This window comes from Macaca mulatta, chromosome 2 (assembly GCF_049350105.2).
Source record: "Macaca mulatta isolate MMU2019108-1 chromosome 2, T2T-MMU8v2.0, whole genome shotgun sequence".
Lineage (NCBI taxonomy): Eukaryota > Metazoa > Chordata > Mammalia > Primates > Cercopithecidae > Macaca > Macaca mulatta.
In genome coordinates this window covers 7920790-7936062 of record NC_133407.1, presented here as the reverse complement: position 1 = coordinate 7936062, position 15273 = coordinate 7920790, and the positions used below count along the sequence as shown (strand labels likewise).

Here is a 15273-nt window from a genome sequence, read left to right as displayed (position 1 = left end):
AACTAGGAATTGACTTCTACTCTTTATGAAAGTTCTAGATGGCATCTTCTCCCCACAGGAGGTTGTTTTAAGTACACTAAAAATCTTCAGAAGACCCGGATAGTGGGAGGCACTATCCGGATCTTCTGTAGCCTGCGCTGGCCCTGGGATCTCAGCATAGGTCTTTGGCTCTTCCTCCTCTTGAGCAGCCGTGGCTGCCAGGAAGACCCAGAACCCCAAGGCTGGGGTGGCCCAAGTGCAGGTGGTTTTGGTGCTCAACATCAGTGTGGTGCGGGGGCTACAGGACATACTGAGGACCAACCTGGGATCCAAGGGCACCATGAGGACGCCTGTTTTTGGTGCTGGACAAATCAAACTTACTAAAGACAGCTATGTGCCGCGTCACAAAATGCAAATTCACGAACTGCAAATGCTATTAAATGTATTCTTAATAGCAAAAGTAGCAACAGCTCAGGATGATATAACCAGTGATGGTATGACTTACAGTGTCCTAATAATTAGAGAGCTACTGAAACAGTCCGACCTCTACATTTCTGAAGGCCTTCATCCCAGAATAATCACTGAAGGATTTGAGACTCCAAAGGAAAGGGCCCTTCAGTTCTTGGAACACATCAAAGTAAACAGAGAGATGCACATAGAAACACTTAAGAGATGTGACCAGTACATCTCTTCATACTAAAGTTCATGCTGAACTTGCAGACGTCTTCACATAGGCTGTAGTGGACTCCATTTTGGCCATTAAAAAACAAGATGAACCTATTGATCTCATAGAGATGAAAAATAAACCTGAAACTGATACAAGCTTAGAGGCCTGTTTTGGACCATGGAGCACGGCATCCTGATATGAAGAAAAGGGTGGAAGATGCATACATCCTCAAGTGTAGTGTGTCATTAGAATAAGAAAAAAGGAAGTAAATTCTGGCCTTTTTATTCACAAGAGTGAAGAAGAGAGAGGAAAAAATCATAAAATCAGAAAGAAAGTTCATTGAACATATAGTTAAAAAATAATAGAACTGGCCGGGCGCGTTGGCTCATGCCTGTAATCCCAGCACTTTGGGAGGCGGAGGCAGGCGGTTCACAAGGTCAGAAGATCGAGACCATCCTGGCTAACACGGTGAAACCTTGTCTCTACTTAAAAAAAACAAAAAAATTAGCAGGGTGTGGTGGCGGCGCCTGTGGTCCCAGCTACTCGGGAGGCTAAGGCAGGAGAATGGTGTGAACCCAGGAGGCAGAGCTTGCAGTGAGCTGAGATCGCGCCACTGCACTCCAGCCTGGGTGAGAGCGAAACTCTGTCTCAAAAAAAAAAAAAAAAAAAAAAAAAAATAGAACTGAAAAGAAAAATCTGCGGTGATTCAGATAAAGGACTTGTTGTTATTACCAAAAGGGAATTGATCTCTTTTCCTTAGACACTCTTGCAAAAGAAGGTGTAGTAGGTCTGCACAGAGCTAAAAGTAGAAATATGGACAGGCTGACTCTGGCTTGTGGCAGGGTAGCTCTGATTTATTTTGATGACCTAAATCCCAACTGCTTGGGACTTGCAGTTCTTGTGCATGAGTATATATTGAGAGAAGAGAAGTTCACCTTTATTGAGAAATGTAACAATCCTCACTCTGTCACATCATTGATCAAAGGATTGAATAAACACACACTCTCTCAAACCAAAGATGCCATCAGAGATGGCTTGAGGGCTGTCAAAAGAGCTATTAATGATGGCTGTGTAGTTCCAGGTGCTGGTGCTGTGGACGTGGCAATGGCAGAAGCCCTAATTAAATATAAGCCCAGTGTAAAGGGCAGTGAACAGCTTGGAGTTCAACCATTTACTGATGCATTGCTCGATTATTCCCAAGGTTCTTGCTCAGAATTCTGCTTTTGACCTTCAAGAACATTAGTTGAAATTCAAGCAGAATATTCAGAATCAGTCTGCTTGTGGATGTGGACCTCAACATAGGTGAACCAATGGTAGCAGCAGAAGTAGGAGTATGGGATAACCATTGATTAAAGAAACAGCTTCTTCACTCCTGCACTGTGATTGCCACCAACCTTCTCTTGGTTGTCGAGATCATGCAAGCTATTAATAGAATGTCTTCTCTGAAAGGTTAAGTTGAAGCTTTGCTGTATCTGAGTCTTAAAGACTCTGCAAAGTGATCCTGAGGAATATAGCTGTGGAATTTTTGTCCAAGCTTCCAATGGTTTTCAAAGGAATTTTCTTTTCCCATATGAAAAAAAGGAGAGAACACTGGAACCTAACAGAATTTTGAAGTTCTGAAATTACAATTACAGTATTTTTTTAATTGCACTGAAGTATGAGCACATAAAGCAGGTCCACGTCTGTCTTTTACCCAGTGAACAGGATATTTTGCTTTAGCTGCAGTTACATAAAATTCCATGTGAGAAAAGCATGTTATCTAGCTTATTATTAAATATTTATTGAAAAACAAATTTTAATGTTTAATAATTTCTTATGAGGATGTTTGTTAAATTATCCAACAGTGTCCTATTGTCATGTATTTAGGTTTAAATAAATTTTGTGCTAATATAAATAACACTTATGTAATTTAAGATTTTGAAAGCGTCCCTGTTAGTATAAATTTCTATTTGCAACCTTATTGGATCAGTTGGACTTTTCCTGCTTTTGAAATAGCTTTGCTACAATACTCCCCACAAAACATTAAGCTGTAGTAAATGAGAAGAAGAGTAAACTAGAGGCAAGGGAGTTGAGAGAGTTGCAAGGGACAAGTGGCAAAAATAGAAGAAGCAGAGGTAAAAGATGACGGATGGCATGGTGACTAAGGGCTAAGGCTATTGGGTGAAATACGAGATTCATAGCTGACCATATTTTCAAGCCTCTGAACTTTTTGCTTGTGCAGCATTATCCATCCCAAACCCTCTAGTGTCATATTTTTCTCACCCAAATTACTGTTCTCTCCTACATATTTCCACAAGATTGTTTATGTACAGTTGGTCTATTTCTGTAGTCCTCGAAGATGAAATTGTGTGATACTATGAACCACACCCATATAAGACAGTGAAGTAATTGATAAATGCTGTGTGTGTTCTCACTGCTCCAGCAACTGGCCATTCTCTGACCTCTTTCCTTCCACTTCAGCCTCCCCATTCCCTGAGACATCCCAATATTTGAGGGCTTAGCAGTTATCTTCAGTGAATGTGTAATAAATATTAAGTTAAAACCTCAAAACAAAAAATAAAATATGTTGCTTAGTATCTAGCCACCTTTATCAGCTATCCTAGCAGATCTTTTGGCTAACTCGCTGCAACTTCTGTGTCAAGCACTTGCTGCCTCACCTTGTACTTTCGTGTTATGAAAATGACTTCTTTGCTTAAATCTCATGAACCAAACTTTTGCCAGCTTCTGACTTTTCTTCTTTAGCCTCCTCACCTCAGTGTATAGTATCTTATGGATCATTGTATGGTCTTGCTCTGGATTAGGCTTTGGTTTAAGGGAATGTTGTGACTTGCTTGATCCTCTATCCAGACTTCTCGAACTTTCTCCATACCAGCAATATAGCAGATTTACTTTTTTATTTGTGTGTTCACTGGAATGGCACTTTTAACAGCCTTCAGTAATTTTTCCTTTGCAATCATAATTTGGCTAAAGGTTGGAACAAGAGACCTAGCTTTGGGCCTATTTCAGCTTTCAACCTGTCTTCCCCTCACTTAATCCTTTCTATTTTTTGATTGAAAGTGAGAGGCATGTGACTCTTCCATTCATGTGAACACTTAGAGGCCATTTTAGGGTTATTATTTGGCTCTATTTTATTTTATTTTTAATTTATTTATTTTTGAGGCAGAGTCTCACTCTATCACCCAGGCTGGAGTATAGTGGCACAATCTTGGTTCACTGCAACTTCCGCCTCCCAGGTTCAAGCGATTCTCCTGCCTCAGCCTCCTGAGTAGCTGGAACCATACAAAGCTAATTTTTGTATTTTTAGTAGAGACACGGTTTTACCATGTTGGCCAGGCTGCTCTCAGACTCCTGACCTCAAGTGATCTGCCCGCCTCAACCTCCCAAATTGATGGGATTACAGGCATGAGCCACAGTGCCCGGCCTGGCTCAATTTTAATATTGGGATGTCTCAGGGAATAGGGAGGCTGAAGTGGTAGGAAAGAGGTCAGAGAATGGCCAGTTAGTGGAGCAGTCAGAACACACACAGCATTTATCAATTACTTCACTGTCTTATATGGGTGTGGTTCATGGTGCCCCAAAGCAATAACAGCAAAGATTACTGGTCACAGATCACCATAATAGATATCATAATTATGAAGAAGTTTGACATATTGCTAGAGTCACCAATATGTGACACAGAGACAAAAATCTGAGCACTTGCTGTTGGAAGAACGGCACTGATACACAGATAGCCTGGTACCACACAGAGTTGTTACAAACTTCCAATTTGTAAAAAACACAGCATCTGCCAAGCACAATAAAGTGAAATGAAATAAAACAAGATGTGCCTCTTCTGCCAAAAACTGGAACATTTTTCAAAAATTTAAAGTGAATCTTAAAATGTATACATTTTTATTTTTGTTAATAAAAACTTCCTTGAGTAGGCTCAGATTTGTCGTCATAAGAATATTTTTGTTTTGATTTCATTCCAACATTGAAATTAAACCGTTTCCTAAGAATACCAGCTGCCATGAGGGATTCGTGATCTGAAAGTACCACAGAAAGCAAAGAACAGAAAATGAAAACATGGCGATTAAATGTCCATTGGATGAGTCATGTAATGGTTGCCCTGAAAGAACCTGAAAATGAAACATCCCTAAAACTATGAGAAGCTAAAAAAAAAAAGTGCTGTCTAAATATACACTTGCCAGTAAATGCGTGTAACAGCAGACTCCAGCGTGGGCATGAACCAATATTAAATTAACAACCACAGAAGAAGCTCTATTGATTAGCCTATTGCCTCCTCCGTAATGCCAGTACTTATATCTGAGCGCAAACACTAGTGAACAGGGTTAGGTTGTACTTTACAGTGATTGGCAGCACTGTGGGAAGTCAGATGCCAATGTTTGCTCATTCTAATATGTTAAGAACCTTTTTCCCTCCCAACATCACCATGGAAAGCTGTCCTCCGGGAAAATCATAGGTAGATCTAGATCCATCACATTTTGACTACAACTGTGGTTATAGTTAAACAGTGATTTAGTATTTTACAAAATCTAAACGATGTTGACTACTAATAATATGTTACTAATTATACTTTTGGAGAAATCTTACTGTCGAAACTAGGACTAAACCAACTTATAAGAACTTAAGAAAGACGTGCCAAATAACACTAATAAGCAATGAGTCTTATTCCACGGATTCTTTTTTTTTTTTACACAATTCTCTCTAAAGGGCAATTGTTGGATAGCAGATGGAGGTTGTTACAGCATTGACCTCAAAGGTTAATGATGTATCTTTAAGTATTCATTACACAACTTTAACAATGCCTTACACAGTGAAACATTTTAAAGTTTTCAAATGGCTTTCACCTTGACCGCTGATTATATTGTGAAGGACTGAGTAATGTACAGTGTCTCAGCGTATTTTTTTCTTCACAGCATAATCCTGACATGTTTAAATATGCTGTAAAAGTATATTGGATGAATTAACAAATTTGGTCCACACAACAAACTATGTTAGGCAAACGCAGAAGAATTAGTATACAATTTTACATATCTAGAAACAGTTTTAGTGATTTGCTAGGATGTCTTAACTATAGATAAAATCCTGAGAAGGAGTAAAGAAGTGAAACAGCCAACAAAAATCTATAGACATGGAAATTTTCAAAGAACACGTACATTTATTTCAACACTGTTATTATACTTATCAGAAATGATCAATAAAATATAGTAGACAAATGGAAGCATCAAATCAGGATTCATTTTTTTTTTCAGTTTTTAGATTTTACTATTTGTACCCTGTGATATAACTTAGTTTGTGGTTGGTTGGTTGGTTGTTTTTATCCACAGGGGCCAACATCACTAACTTTTTTGTGTGTTCACTTTGAGGATTTATCTTTATCTTTGAAGGGTTAAGGAAGATCATATTTGAATCTTTCTTAAACCCTTTTACGTCTTAAGTAAAGTAACATTTCCACTGAGTCTTAAAAGATAAATGGGTTTGAATACCAGTTTTAATATTGGGCGAAGAGTTTTTCAAATCTAGAAAACCACATGAGCAAAGTCCCGATGTGAGAAACCACTGAGGATATACAGGGAAAGTAAGTTTGGTAGATTCATGAAATACATGGAAAGAAAAAGTTTCATGTGTGAGAATTACATTATGAAGCACCTTGAACACCAAACAGAGCACTTTGTCCCGTGAACAGTAGGAAGCTACAGTTGGTTATTGAGCAGAAGAGTTGCAGTGTAGGTCACTGTTTTGTTTTTAATAATAATGAGTTCATAGTCATATCCGTGCTATAGCGTGACCACACTGGTGACAATGACAGAAAAGAAGGGTGTGTGTGTGTGTGTTGGAAGACAGGACTAGAGTAAGAAACTGGGACAGGATTACCATCTGAAAGGTGGTATTTCAATAGTCCAATTAAAATGGAAAACGAACCTACTACTTGCTAACTTGCTAGGTATGTAAACTAGGACAAATTACTTCCCTCTAAGCCTTGTTTTCCTCATTTGTATCCTATAGAATTATTGCTATAATTGAGAACTTGTATATACTACAATTATTAGCACCATGCCAGATATATCGTGGCTATTTCATAAATATTTATAATTATTATATCAAGCCAATTAAAATATGTTTTTTGAGAGAGGAGGACTTTAAAATTTCTTATTATTATTGTGTATTTGTTTTCATTGACAAAAAGTGTATGTATTTATGAGGTAAAATGTGATGTTTTGATATCTGCACATGGTGTGGAATGCTTATGTTAGAGTTAGCTTGAAGTCAGAATTATCAGAAATGATCAACAAAACATAGTAGACACATGGAAGCCTCAAATCAGAATTCTTTTTTTTTTTTCAGTTTTTAGATTTTACTATTTATACCCTGTGATATAACTTAGTTTGTTGTTAATTAGCTTGAAGTCAAGCTAATTAACATATTCTTCACTTCATATGATCATTATTTTTTTGTGTGATGAAAACATTTAAAATCTTTCTTAGCATTTCAAATATACAGTACATTATAATTATAGTCACCATGCTATATGATAGTTCTCCAGAATTTATTCCTCTAATGGATATGTTTCGGTAAAATATTTTTGTTTTTTCTCAATAAAACTTTCTTTCATAGCTGGGATATCCTATTTGACAAAGGTAACAACGCACATCCACACCGTCTTTCCTAAGACTATCCTCTTGGCCACTCTCAGCTAAGAAAGCTTGGCTAAGGGGGCCTATAACAGTGAGGTCATGTTGTCACCGGGAGCTTCTGCTATTCTGCACTATACAACCAGAAAGACAGCAAACCTATGAAAGAACACCCTGCTATGGTTGAGAAGCCAGGCATGAGCTCTGCATATTTGTTCTCCTCCCACAGTGAGTCAACCATGATGTTCACTCATTGAGGAGTGTTTGCAGACACTTGGTGTTAATTTATCTTCTTGCATTTCTTTGACCCAACCTGTATATAAGATGGAATGGTGAGACTATTTTTTATTATTTACCACGTTTCTCCTCCTTAAATGGTGGAGGCCTTCTCATGCTGGAGACCAAATAGGAACTGTGACACATTTCAATGACTGGAAATGGTAAGACCGGAACAGTTATGTGTTAGGAACAAAGTATGCAGCAAGCTTTTATGGTCAAGGAGATTCTGTTCTACCTTTAGGACTGGTTTTATCTTAGCAGTACCCAAGAATGATTATATGCTGGTCCTAGAATGTACAATAAATGCACACAGTATTGGAAGGTATTAATTTTTATTGTTGTCATCCATAACTAAAAAACAGTGACCTGTTATGGTCAGACAATGTATTAAAAGACAGAACATTGAGATAAATAATATTATTTAATCCACACACTTACTAAACACTAGCCATATACCAGGCCCCTATAGTGTGTTGTTGGAATTCCAACATGGCTATGCAATAGTTCCTTCACTTAAAGTATTTTGAATGGAAAGATCCCTCTAAGGAATAGGCTTGGTGAATAGTAATAACTAAGTAATCCTTCTGGCCTTTAATTAATAAATTTATAGTTAAACAGGATTCATATTAACTTCATTTCATTTTATCCAAGAAGACTTAGTACTCATTGGAAATATGACTTTGCATATTTTATTTCTTTTTGGGGACACTCATATTTCTTAGACTGCTGGAAAGATGGAAGAGTTGTGTTTTTCTCTCTAAGGTATCAACTTGGTGATTTCCCCTCAGTCTTGTACAGATAAATACATTTTGACATTTGGTTGGGTTGTCTTCTTCAGTCAGATTGGCATTACCAATCCCTTGAGAGTTCATAAACAGAGAAAAGAAGGAGGCAAGGGAGCAATAAGAATCAAAATGTAAAGAATTTGATTCTCACGATGAAGACTAAAAATATGCTTAGGTTTATTTTCCACTTGTTAACTGAACGATTAAAGAAGGAAAAAGTATTTCTTTGTTCTCGAGTTTATTTTTCTGCCTGTCCTAAGACACAACTCCATGTTTGCATACATCTTTGTGGTTGGAAGAATGTTATTTGAGAAAGCATTCCTTTTAATAAAGTTTGGTCATGTAAGCCACTTTGTTATGAAATACAGTACACATTCTTGTTTTATTCATGTCAAATTTTCATCAAGGACATAAAAAATTATAGGTTCAGAGAAAGGTGGAAAATACCCAAATCTCTACATTTAATACTAAACATTGTATTGAAGTAATCAATCAAACTATTCAGTGTTAGCCATATTACTGAAAAAGGCCAATATTAAGGCCAAACAGTCCCCCTATTAATGTGTTGGGAATTCATGGGGAACTCTGATGTCTGTGGTTGGTGGTGACAGTTTGAGATTAGTATTTTAGTATTGTAATTTCCCAGAGTTGCTTTGGAAACAAAAAGATAAGACTCCATTCTACTTGTGAAGTGTATTAAAATTCTAGGGTTGAATCTATTCAATTTTTCCACCTGTATATTTGATGTTAGAATATGTTTAACTTCCTTAAAAAGTGCTCTGATGATTGTTGCAGGGATATCATCAGTTGATTCTTTCATTTGAGAAGCATCTCTTCTTCTGATTTCTGCCATGAAGTAGAAGGGGAATTAGATCTAAGTATGCTTTAGCAACTAGCTAAATATATAGTTCCAATTATATTAACTCAAAAGATTAATATTTGTTTTTGTTAGACCCAACAGGGTATGTTAAATGAAGCTCCACATTTTGGTCAATCTCCATCTGTTATTAACACTATGTTGACAAATTTTCCACTGATTAAGGTACCACTAGTCAATGTACTGGAATTAACTTATTACCTGGAAAAGTCACACTTGATATTTACACACATATAAGCTTCTAGTTAATGTAAGCCTGACTAGTCCACTGGAAACATGAGGACATTTCACTCAAGTTGGAGAAAATAGTTATTTTCTAATTCAAGAGGCAATTGTATCAGTATAGATGGAGGAGACATGAGGAGGTATTTTTAGGAAAATTGCCAAAGTCTAACTAATATTCTTGGTAGAATGGTAGAATGTCTCATCAACTTTTTGGAACAGTAAATCCATTACAGCAATTCATCCATTTACATAGGCTTCAAAGTATAATCTGTGATTATTAGTCATTGGTTTAAAAATCTCTGAATGAATTAGACAGACATTTAATCATATAATAAGAAATAAGATGTTAGAACATCCTAAACACATTGTTTATGCTTCTTTGCCTGACCTCTGCTGTCAAAAAGCCACGACAGCTGTTTGGTTTCGAGTGTATCCAATCCAGTGAAGTGGCAAAAATCCTTTTAGAACAAGTTAGATTGCTTCTCTTTTGTTCTACTACCTATTGTACGCACAAGCGTCATCTCTTTAGATGAGATAGCCACATTTGCAATAACTAGTTCGTGCTTTTTCTTGGGCTAAATTTGAATATTTCCTGTTTATGGCAGTATGGAAACATTTCTAGTATCTGGAAAAGCCTTGGACTTTCACTCCAGAAAGTAGCCCAAGAGACTGTGCTTTTGTCTTTGCCTCCTATCTGATGACATTTCTGTACAGAACAAGTCTACTCCTAAAGGCTGATGGGAAAATAGAAGCATGGCCATCAGAAGCCTACTTCTAGACATTTTTTTTTTTTTGCCAGGGCCCAAAGTCCTTTGAAAGAAAAGAGGAGTTTTTCCTGCAAATTTATCCAAACAGGTTTTCCTATGACACAAGTTGCTACACTTTCCTTTCACTCCCTTACCTATTTCCACTACAAAGAAATGACTTCACTGAACTTTCCCCAATGAATCTGTCACCCAGAACAGTCATTCTTTAAAACAGAAAGGCAACATATGTAAGGACAGTCTTTTGAGACGAATGTAAACTTTTAATTTCTTGCCCAAGTGTATTATTAAATAATAGTTAATCTCCTGAATAACACTTCGGGCTACTTTGCCACTCAGAAGAGAGAATTACCAGAAGGAGCTCTGATGGCCACGACTCAGATTTAGTTACAGAAAGAGGCCAATGACCTTTGGAGAACAGAATGACATGCATGTTATTTAAGCAGACACTTGAATTCATCAGGCATACAGTCATATTTTAAAATATCATATTTTAATAAAATCAATACCTCATATAATTATTAATCATTATAGTTATAGATAAAATATATTGACCCACTATGTGCTGGCACTGTGCCATGTGCTTTATCTACATTTATTTTCTTTAATTATAATAGCATTAATCTTATGAGATAGGTATATTATCTGTCTTTCCATTTTAAAAATAAAAAGATGGGGTGGCCAAATAATCTAGTAACAATAAAAATGCATATCCAATGTTTATTATTTGCCAGGCCATGTTTAATTATACTTAATGATATTATAAATATAACGTTAATAATAAATATAAATATAATGTTTTTATAATAAAATAAAATAAATATAACATAAATATAATATGAATTATATTAACTCATTGAATCTGCAATAAAACCCCATTGAGTAGGTATTATAATTAGTCCCAACTTTAAGGCGAGGCAGTAGAAAGGCACAAGAAAGGTTAAGTAATTGCTCAAAGTCTCAGCTAGTAAGTGGTGGAGTTGTGACTGAAATGCTGACAGTCTGGTTCCTCAGGCTATCCTCTTACCACTGCGTTGTACTGTCTCTGCCTTTCCACGCAATCAATTACTAATGATTTCTGTCTGGTTAGTGGTAGCCATGGGCCTTAATTTAAAGTCTGTGCTCTTAATTACTATTTACTCTATTGCCTCTCATTTAGTGTGCTTAATACAAAGTTCTGTGTTTTTCATTGTACATACCAGTGGGAGAGGAGCGTGCAGAGATCATCTTTGTCCTTGGAAAGTTTACTGTTGGGTAAGGAAACTGTGTTATCTCTAAAAACGGGGTGTACTCATCCAACTAAAATCAGAATGAATTCTACAAATGATAACTCTAGGATCATTAGAGACCCTCCATGACTCCAATCACTTTGACTCCTACAACTCTTAGGACTTCTACACTCCTATGGGACTCCTGTAACTTTGAGTATTGAATGAGCAAAGGGGGTCTCCACTGAAGACATTTGTAGAGGTTATTTCCTATAAGAACTGTTATAATTATTAACAAGTGAGCTAGTGCTGAAGGTTGTACCCTGTCACTACAAAAAAAAAGGCAAATGGCTGAACTAATGATTGGCAGTGAAAAGGACAAATCTGCCATTAGGGGTAATACCAGCTTCAAAGTGCTAGCCTCCTTCTTTCCTAGGAGAGGAAATGACGACGGGACATGAAGGAATTAATGAGGATTCCAAACTTTAATTCCAATGTGTATGGTCCCCAAATATTCTCTGTGAACAAAATGTAGTTTACTGAAGGAAAAGTAATTTCTTTCTGGAGACACAAAATAACATTGAGGGAAAAGTGGAGAGGAAAAGATATTTTTGAGAGAATAAAATCCTGAAAGTTTTGGTAAGTTTATATCTGATAAAACTGTAAACGTTATGATAGAAATAACACTAAACTCGGAATCAGATGCCCAAGTTCAAGTTCTCACTGAAATCTTAGAATTTATTCTCATAGATAAAATATTACCGTAATTAGTAGATTTTTATTAAAGTGACATTTTCTTGCAGCCTTTCTCTATTTAGTTCACAGCAGCCTCTTCCTATAGTTCATATGATTCACCTAAACTGTCTATATTATATTATATACTATCATATAGTATTATTTACTGGACTATGTATTACTATGCCATTTAATTCAATTTCATTATTAAGTTATTTAAGGGTGGGGATTATGAATTCTACCTCTTTTCAGTTCCTGTTCTTTGTCAAAAGTGGTTGTTCAGTAATTGTTGATGGATTGAGATTAGGGCTCCGTTAGACAGGTGCTCATAAAGTCAGTGTTTTCCAAACAAATCGGTGGAATTAAAGTTTATTATTTACTTACCGATAATAACGAACCATCATGAATGCGTAAACCAGAGGCATCACTTTATCCCAGTAGTTGCAACCAATTGTAATAATGTAAATACGGTGATATATACAATTACTAATTGTCAGTTAATGTAAGTTTATTCTTTGTGTAATCACAGTTTATTCTTTGTAATAATGTAAATATGGTGATATATACAATTACTAATTGTCAGTTAATGTAAGTTTATTCTTTGTGTAATCACAGTAGTCTTTTTTCTTAAAGATGAAATTTTTCAGCATTGACACTTTTAATAAATGATGTATTTACACTGGTAATCATATGGTAGAAAAAAACTATTTTTTGAATGACTTTTTATAAAAAATAAAAGTCAGAAAAAAGAATTGTAATTTAAATCCTGATTCTCCTGGGAGGTTTTTGTTTCTCATCACAGTTTGAAGTGAGAAAACGTGTTTTCAATCTAACTCTTACAATGTAGGGTACTATATAGATCAATATAACATGGAGGTTTCAGTTATATACTAGGATAGTGGAAAGAGCGCTCTACCGAGACTGGAGATCTGATTAGAAACCCCAGTATTATTGACTACTTTTTGTGTGATGTTGGGTAAATACCTGTATAACAATCTCTTCCAACAAAAATATACTGGGATTCCTCACGATACAAAATTCGCATTCTTACTTCTACCTTTGGTCCCAATATGCTATTTCTCTGTCATCCTGGGACATTACATTGCTATCTAAGAGTTACTCACCCTGGAATGAAAACTGCAAGTTCATAAATAAAACAATGTAAGGTTGAAATAGCCTTAGTGCTATAAAGAGCTGCAGAGTCTTATGACATATATATTTATATACATATAGTGACTGTGTAATAAATGATCTTGGCAGCTTAGGCATCAGATAGTTGACTAGGTCAAAGTGGGTGGTTTTGCTTGATGCTATTTACCTATTTTTCCCTCGTGCAATTTTATTTGCTTTGGGTAAGTTCTTCTTAATAAATGTTCTCAAGTCAGAAATAGAACGTCCTCGTCCTGCCTCCACTGCTTAATAGTTCATTACATTGGGTAACTCACATGTTCTCTTTGAGCTTTAGTTCTCCAACTCTAAAATAAGGATAATAATGTCTAGTTAACATAATTTTCATGAATATTAAATGAGCACTTATCAATTAGTACTTACACACTAATAAGTATTTCCAAATTTGAGGAATGATAATGATAATGACACTTTGCAGAGAATAAAAAATTTGAGGATGATACAGTAACTCTTTCAGGTGTTCATCCTTAATTAGGTGATTGTACAATATTCTAAATAAAATACCAGCAGTTTTGAAATTGTGGTAGCTTCACAGTTTTACAAACTTACTTTTAACCTTGGACTTTTAATGCAGTATTTGCCTTAATAAGAAGGAATTATCCACCTGAATATAACATATTTACTTGATTATAAATCAATAATACTATTACAACTGCTACCACTATCACTACAAGGATAATAATAGTATATTTGATAATGTAAATATCACAATATTCAAGAATGATCATCCCTCAAAATATATTAAACCTAAAGCAATCTTTCTGTTTTCTAAGAGTATGATTATTATATATAGAGAAATGTTTGCTTAATATCTTTTATTTCAGATGTTGTGAAATGGGGTAGAGTAATTATTCTTTGCATCCAAAGGATATCAAGAATGACTCAGGACAAATGTACACCTATTGGGCTACTATAAGAAAGGCAGGAATAATCAAGAAGAGAGCTCTTTCTTATTTGGACTGAAGCTACCTTAGCTTCAACAGGAGAATACCTAGGCGAGGGGTTGATCAGTGCAGCAAACCACCATGGCACATGTTTACCTGTGTCACAAATCTACACATCCTGCAGGTGTAACCCAGGACTTAAAATAAAAGTTGATGGGGAATAAAAAAAAGAAAAAGAAAAAGGGAGAATCAAGTCCAGTGAAAACATAGGTCTTAACAGAAACTTAAATCAGAAGTCTAAAAAATTTCACTGGATTTTTCAATACCTGCTCAGAAGCTGATCATTTTGAACAACTGAGGTTGAACCACAGAACTCTGGGACTAACTAGCATTTTCACAACTCAACTTGTTCACATTTCAATGCTTCTGAGCCATATTTAGCCAAAGAGAGTGTGTCAGTTGCTTGCTTAGACGCTCATGCAGTCAGGTCACTAGAATCCAAGGATTTGCCAGCCTGTCTTCATGAGCAACCTCCACTACTGAAATGTATGACTTCAGTTTCAAGACTCTTGAGAAGTAAATAATGGCAAAATAACTAAAGATATATATATATATATATATGTTGTTTTTTTTTTTTTTCCTGAGACAGAGTCTCGCTCTGTCGCCCAGGCTGGAGTGCAGTCGCGCGATCTTGGCTCACTGCAAGCTCTGCCTCCTGGGTTCACGCCATTCTCCTGCCTCAGCCTCCCGAGTAGCTGGGCCCGGCTGATTTTTTGTATTTTTAGTAGAGACGGGGTTTCACCATGTTAGCCAGGATGCTCTCGATCTCCTGACCTCATGATCTGCCCGCCTCGGCCTCCCAAAGTGCTGGGATTACAGGCGTGAGCCACCGCGCCCGGCCACTAAAGATACTAAAAATATTAATGAGGAAATCAATTGTTACCGATTTTCTTCTGAAAGATGGCTGGAGAGGCAGTGACTGCTATTCAGCTACTCTGGGTCTGTTGTTAGAGCCTGTAGAGGGGCTTTAGCAGGATTAAGCAATGT

General features: G+C 36.3%; 1 pseudogene; it reads left to right on the top strand.

The window, feature by feature from the left end:
• Positions 1-304: 304 nt before the first annotated feature.
• LOC100424609 (T-complex protein 1 subunit zeta-like) lies at positions 305-2100 on the top strand (annotated as a pseudogene).
• The last annotated feature ends 13173 nt before the right edge of the window (positions 2101-15273 follow it).